We start from the raw sequence: 7,211 nt of genomic DNA, 5'->3' as shown, positions 1-7,211 counted from the left end.
ACACACACACACACACACACACACACACACACACACATACACACAAACATACACACTCACACATAGATCTATCTAGGCTTTCCTCTGAACCAAGGAAATATTCCTTTGAAATTCAAGCTGCCCTCATTTTTGTGCCACCAACATTTCAATCCACCCAACGGTATTAGAACGCATCTACCCCCTGGGACGTACCCAGCATGTCAGCGGGCTCAAAACTCAAAGTTCCCTGGATCCAATTATTATTCAATGAAAGAAGGCATTGTAAAGCCAGGGCAAAAATAAGAACGTTTGACTCCTTCAGTGATGATGTTACGATGTTTCATTTTGGGGACGAGGTTAGGGTCAAAACAGTTTTCTGACCCTGTTGACATTGTCCAAGAAGACCATTTATTGTTGAGGAGAAAAGCATTACGACCGATTCGACTTGCAACTTTGGACTTTTATTCAGAAGGACACCGTCGAATTTAGTTACGGACGTACTGTATCAAAACTTGTAGCTTTTGTCCCAGTCATGAAGATTGGTGGGGGGGGGGGGGGATATACCTTGATTTATTTTCTCAATAGTGTCTACTACTTTTTATTTCAGAATTAGTGCTCCGTTTATTTCCATCATAATAATTACCCACTAGATTTACCAGTTTTTCTTTTTCTGTTGTCTTTAAACAAAAAGTTCTACTTTACATTGTGACCATCTGTTTCAAACATTCCTTAAACCGGCCCATATACGATCAATTATATTGTGGAATTTAATAGTCAATACTCGGAATTGACAATTAAATTGACCGTGTATGTGCCTATGGAAGATTTGCACAGTTTTAATGAGTCAATCAAAATATTATGTTTTATTGCGCTAGTCTACTTGTTTGCACAATTTAATTGACCGCGTGTGGCGACCATCAATTAAATTGTGCAATAATCATTTATTGTCTTTCAGATTTCGTACTGTCTGGGGTGTCTGATAAAGAAGAAGACAGTGTATTTCAATTCGAGTGTATCGAGGTTTACAAAACTTTACCAGCCCGGTAGAAAATTTAGTGTGACGATTACAGTAACAGGCAAAAGAAATATGGAGCTTACGGCGAATAGATTGAAAAATTCCTGGAAAAGAAACAAAAACTATACAAGAAAAGATGTCGAAAAAAAGCAATACCTCTAGAACAAATTATCGCAAGGAATTAAAGAAAGTGTGAGACTCAGAAAAATCTGGTGCAGGGACGGACCAGGTTTATGAACCAACGTTGTGGTATTCCAGTGCCTTCGCCTTCCTCAACGACTAAGAGGTCCAAGCAAAATCACAGAGTACACTAGAACGTGTAGCATCGACTGAAGACAGCAGTAGATCTTCTAACTTCTGAGGAGATAAGTCCTGTGAATAAAATTAACCTTACCGCATCTCGGGGGTGCACATGAACCCCAAGTGTTAGTACATTGTCAACAGCTCTAACAAAGTCAGGATTTTTTCCTCAGAACTTTAGGAATGATACCACTATGTTCTATTTTTTTTTTCTAAACTACCCCATCGCAAGGTTAGTTTTTGCTTGGGTGTGTGTGTGGGGGGGGGGGGGCACACAACCCTATTGCGTTTCCCGCCAAAGAAACCAGAAACTGTCACTAAGCGTCCCCGGGGTTTCTGGGCTTCCTACTTTTGCGTATTTGAATATCTATTGTTTATCATCTATTTTCAGGATTTGTTGCAATGAATGTGAACTTAGGTAATTTGTCTGTGGCCTAAATAATAAACTGGAACTGAAACCGAGTAGTTGTTTCGACGAGTTTCCGTTGTTGGGGTGAGTGGGTGCATTTGAACGCCATAGACGCTTGCTGTGTGCAAAATCACGGGACGCTGAGAAGGTAGACTGACGTGTAATAATTTGTTTCATTTAGACTGTACTCATACAAAGCAAGATGTCACCATAGCCGAGGAGGAAGTATTATTTGTATGGCAGATTTTAACATAGCTTTGAAGGCTGCGCGTATAATTGCCCGTGCAAACCATAATATAAACATGTGTTAATATCTTCAGACGTGTATCAGTACCTTGGGTTTGACGGATGCGTGGAGAAAGCTTCACCCTCTTGGAAAGTCCCACACTAGGAGCAGAGGTAATCCCGTGTCGGCTGGACGCCTGGACTACGTATTTGTCGGTGAGTCTTTGGAGCCTTATATATAATAAATTCAGTGAGTACTAGTGTCGGGTTCAGTGATCACCGAATGGTATCCACCACTTTTGAATTTACTTCCTTTAAACTAGGAAAGGGAAGATGTAAACTGAACACTAGCCTCCTAAGAGATCCCGGCTATTGTGACATAAAAATAAGAGAAATCTTTGCTACTAAGAAAGAATACAAAAAACTGAACCCACATTTACGTTGGGAAATGATTACGGTGAAAATGAGAGAAGTGACGCAAGAGTATAGTAGATTCAAAGAGAGAGAAACAAGCAACCGAAGGGAAACATTATTAGCTCAATCGAACCACGCTGAAAGCTACTTGGGATGCGATAATGACAACCACGATTATCTAACCAAACAAATTACTAAAATTAAAAGTAACTTGAAGATAGAAGAATTGCATAGAACCAAAGGTGTCCAGAAAAGGGCAAGGGTCAAATGAATAGACGAAGGGAGAAATGCACAAAATACATTCTATCATTGGAGAAGAACAGGTCCAACGCCAATACCATAAAACGAGTAAGAAAATGCCCGTGGTGAGTGTCTTAGAAATGAAATAGAAATTACAGAAGAAATATGCTTACAAATTAAAGCTCTATACAACAGAAGTCAGAACTCTAACAAACAATTTCATAACACATTCACGGACTTTGTCCTCAATTTAGAACTGCCTAAACTAAAGGAACAATTTGTGTGATGATCCAATCACGGATGAGGAGGTCACAGGAGCCTTAAAGTCTATGAAAATTAATGGTTCTAGATCACTGATGGAGTAAGGTAGGTTTGCCCAATTTCTCCACAAATGCTCATTCTTGCTGTTGAACTTCTTGTTAAAAAAGATACAACCCCCTTCATTACAGAGTATAGTAACCAACCACGAAGCAGAATCTCTAAAAATTAGACAATACGCAGACGACACAATCTTTTTCTGGAGGGACACTGACGATTTGAAAGAAGTATTTAGTAGAGGTTTTACGGCGCTCGCAACTGGCCCAACCTTTAAGTTTTCGTTTTAGTAGAGGTTTTACGGCGCTCACAACTGGCCCAACCTTTAATTCCTTCGTCGTCACCCACGTAAGGGTCATGGGGAGACTTTTTTTTTAGATTTATTGATTCCCTGGAGGTAACTTTAGGACTCAGAATGTTTTGCAGTTCAGAGCGATTGGTTAATTATGGGGAGATGGGGGCGGGTAGGGATGGTGAGTTGTGAGAAATAATATAGGACTAAAAACTATGTATGATGCCAAAATAGATGGGAGCTTTTGTTTTCACTTTCAAAACATGATATAAAAAGAGAGACTACAATCGTATTACATCATGCCAGTTTGTATGAGGAACGACGAGAGTAGTGTAAATGTTTTATTATAATTGTGTTTTTCATTTACCCCACAGAGGTAAATTCACTAAAAATCAACATAATGAAGAAGCCAAAGAAGTGGGGGGAACAAAGTATGGGTACAAGCAGGACAATCAGGGTATGTCTACACCTCTGTGGGGTAAATGAAAGAAACCATTATAATAAAACATGATTTTAAAAAAGAGACTACAAACCTGTTACATCATTGCGGTATGTGTGAGGAACGACGAGAGCAGTGTAAATGTTTTATTATAAATTACTTTTTTTTCATTTACCCCACAGAGGTGTAGATAAGGCGCTATATATCTCGACATACAAAAGATCACGAGTCCCATTAGATATAAATCCTCCCACTGCACCCTTTCAGTATTAACTCAGATTCTCGGAACTATCCTCAACTATCTGTCCCTCAACCTTGTTCCAACAAGCACGCATATACATTGTCAATAATGGGGAAACGTTACACACCCGTCTTAGATCTAGTTTTGGAGTGCCCAACAAATCAGACGTTATTTTATTCATTTGCTATTGTTATTGTCTTGTTTTTGTTTGAAGTGTTAAAAATATTATGTCAAAATTATTTATTATTATTACTATATTTTATTTACGAAATGATTGATGAAGAGGAATCGGCCAGCATTGACGAGCCTGGCCCCTCGCACAGACCTGATCGGTGAGATTCAGATTCATGTTCTTCTACATCACAGTGTTGTGTATTTGCCTCCAGCACAGACTTGGCTCAACTCCACTGACGTCTGCCTTCTTCCTAAACACTGGATTGGTCAGGAGTGTCCGGAATGTTGTTATTTTTTTCAACTGTTGCACATTACATGGACGACGACGCATCTTAACAACTTGACATTTTATCACACAGAGAAGACACAAAACACAATGTATACGAGATCCCTCTCGATAATATTAAGGAGTTTCTCTGCCCCAACCTTCGTCGTGACTCACATAAATTTATAAAAAAATTTCAACGTCATATTCTCTCTCAATTACTGGTATCACTGTTGGCTGCGGCGGAAAGATTAGAGATAGTTTTAGTCTCTTTGCAGTACTTTGGCCTACACAATGCCTTGGATTTTTTTCCTACTCTTTTTTCTTTGAGCTTTTTGTTGTTTTAAAAGTGTACATGTCGTGCAGATACCCATTACCTTTTTAATTCAATTTATCTACAAAAACAATGTATCTCTGTCAGTGAACTTTTTATTTCACTTTTTCGTTGCAGTAAAACACAATAATTGTCCAAAGAACATGGCACTGGGTGAAGAAGGACCTGCCACCCCATGTGACAACTGAAAACAGACTGATCCCAAGAGGGCCTGCACTTGGAGCCAAAACTCCGCTTGACTTGTTTTCTGCCTATTTTGATGATGATTGCTTGAAGATGCTGCTGATTGAAACCAACTGTTTCTGACTTCAGGCTCAAAGGACAAAAATGGAGCCTATTGCATCTCTTCCAAACCGACGTCACCGAAGACGAGACAGGTCTCTGTAGCTGATGCAAGGACTATGAAGTGGTCTGAGGAGCAGATCATTTGTGAGTCGTGCTGACAAAATGAGTTACTTCTCAGATTTTAGCCCTATGGACGTAGACACGTCAAATTTATTGGTTGGGTTTATACAATGTATTTGTATGAAATGATAAAAGAAATGTTAAACTTGAAGAAAATAGGATCCGTTAATCATCTACAAATTTGACTCCTCTGCCGATTTGTGTGCCTTATCTCCGTCCATGGACTGCGAGAAGTAACTCATTTTGTCACCATGCTCCACATTTCAGTACTACATTTAAATGACAATGAGCTAGAAAGACGAGGGGGGGGGGGACAAATCAGCAACGATAGACCCATCAAACTGAGGCCTCTGCTTGACCTATGAAGAGGTTGTATTCAAAAACTATGCAGGACCTGCAGAATGTGTTTGTGTAGATGAACAAGTCATCCATTTCAAGGGAAAACATTCACTAAAAATCAACATAATGAAGAAGCCAAAGAAGTGGGGGGAACAAAGTATGGGTACAAGCAGGACAATCAGGGTATGTCTACAGGTTCCAGTTTGCTGGTGACAATATAATTTGCTCAGCATCAGACAGTGCCCCCTTCTGGGGCATTCGGAAATCAGAGGTAGTGTTGTCACTTACAAAAGATTAGCCAAAAGACAGCTATGTGTTTTTGTTTTGTTTTTGACAACCTGTTTGCATCCCCAGAGCTCCTCACGGAGTTGAAGAAAAAGAAACAACTGAGAGCTTCATGCACTGTTACGTCAAATAGATCGAGGAACTGTCCTCTCATGTGCTTGAAGGAAATAAAGAAGAAGGGCAGGGGATCATGTGACTTTTGTTTGCTGAAAGACGAGGACGTCATGATATGCGAATGGTTCAACAATGAGGTTGTCACGGTGGCCTCAAATATCCATAGTGAAGAGCCAAAATGTTAGTTGCGCAGATATGATCGCTCTAGAAAACAATACATTTCTGTCCAGTGTCCGGGGCTCATAAAAGAGTACAGTATAATGACGACATGGGTGGGGTTGACAAGCGTGACATGTTGCTTTGCTTGAACAGGAACAACCAGAAAAAGCTGGAAATGGTACAGAGACTCGTTTTTCACATGCTTGACCTAAAGTGTTGCAAATGCTTGGCTACTTTACAGTTGCCAGGGTGGCGGTCGAAGCCTATTCTTATCGATTTTGGACCACCAAGGGAACTTTTACGTGTGCAACTTGCACACGGGACCTCCGAGATTTTTCCCCCTTATCCGAGAAAGCTAGGTGTTAGATTTTACCTACCCTAAGAACAGGGGTGTGGCTGAGAGACAGCAGTAAGAACGGGCCAAGGAGTAGCAGTAGAATGGCTGCAGAAAGAGTCAGGAGCCCAGAGGAGGGGACAAAGGGAGAGTGGGGGTGGGGGCAGAGAATGGAGACGAAAACAGACGACAGAACATAGGTGAGGCAGCGTGGTGGAATCAGGCTCTCGTCAAAATAATCGAAGTGAAGAAACTTGCATTTTTCCACAGGTAATTGAACTTTTATCAGATTTGTGTTTTTTGGCTCGACACCTTTCATGCCCATTAAATAATTCATTTCTGTGTGGATTTTTTTTTAAGCGTTGATAAAAGGCATAAAAATGAAAATTTTGAGTTACCACGGACTCTTAAGCTAAGGAAATAACTAATCTTTGGCGGCCATTTTCTCACTAATTTTACCTTTGAAAACAGGTGACCCCCACCACCTTCTTTCGCAAATATCTCGACTTGTATAAAAGATAAATAGATTTTTTTTTCATCCAAATAAAGAAAAACGAACCAAGCTTTAAGATGATACCAACAACTTTACATGTCCAAAAATTGACGAGAGCCTGATTCCACCACGCTGCCTCACATTAGAGAGCAGGAAAGTAGGTTAAAGGAGAACATTTTAGAGAAGAAAATTTAACGTCGCTGTCAGATTTCGAACCCAGGACCTAAAGAATGAGAGGTGAACACTGTAACCCCTAAACCACAAGAGTCTCTTTCTTGTCGTTCACGGTCTTGATTCAACCCGAAGCGACGAAAGAAGGAGCGTAACTGGAGATAATATACGTGCTCTCTAAAATGTGTGCACGTTACCTCCCTTATCACTCGTAGCGACGCCACGCACGTGCAAACAAACAAACACACACACACACACACACACACACA

The sequence above is a fragment of the Aplysia californica genome, unplaced genomic scaffold (assembly GCF_000002075.1).
Source record: "Aplysia californica isolate F4 #8 unplaced genomic scaffold, AplCal3.0 scaffold00519, whole genome shotgun sequence".
Classification (NCBI taxonomy): Eukaryota; Metazoa; Mollusca; class Gastropoda; order Aplysiida; family Aplysiidae; genus Aplysia; species Aplysia californica.
The sequence above is the reverse complement of the archived record's forward strand: the minus strand, read 5'-3'. Positions refer to the sequence as shown.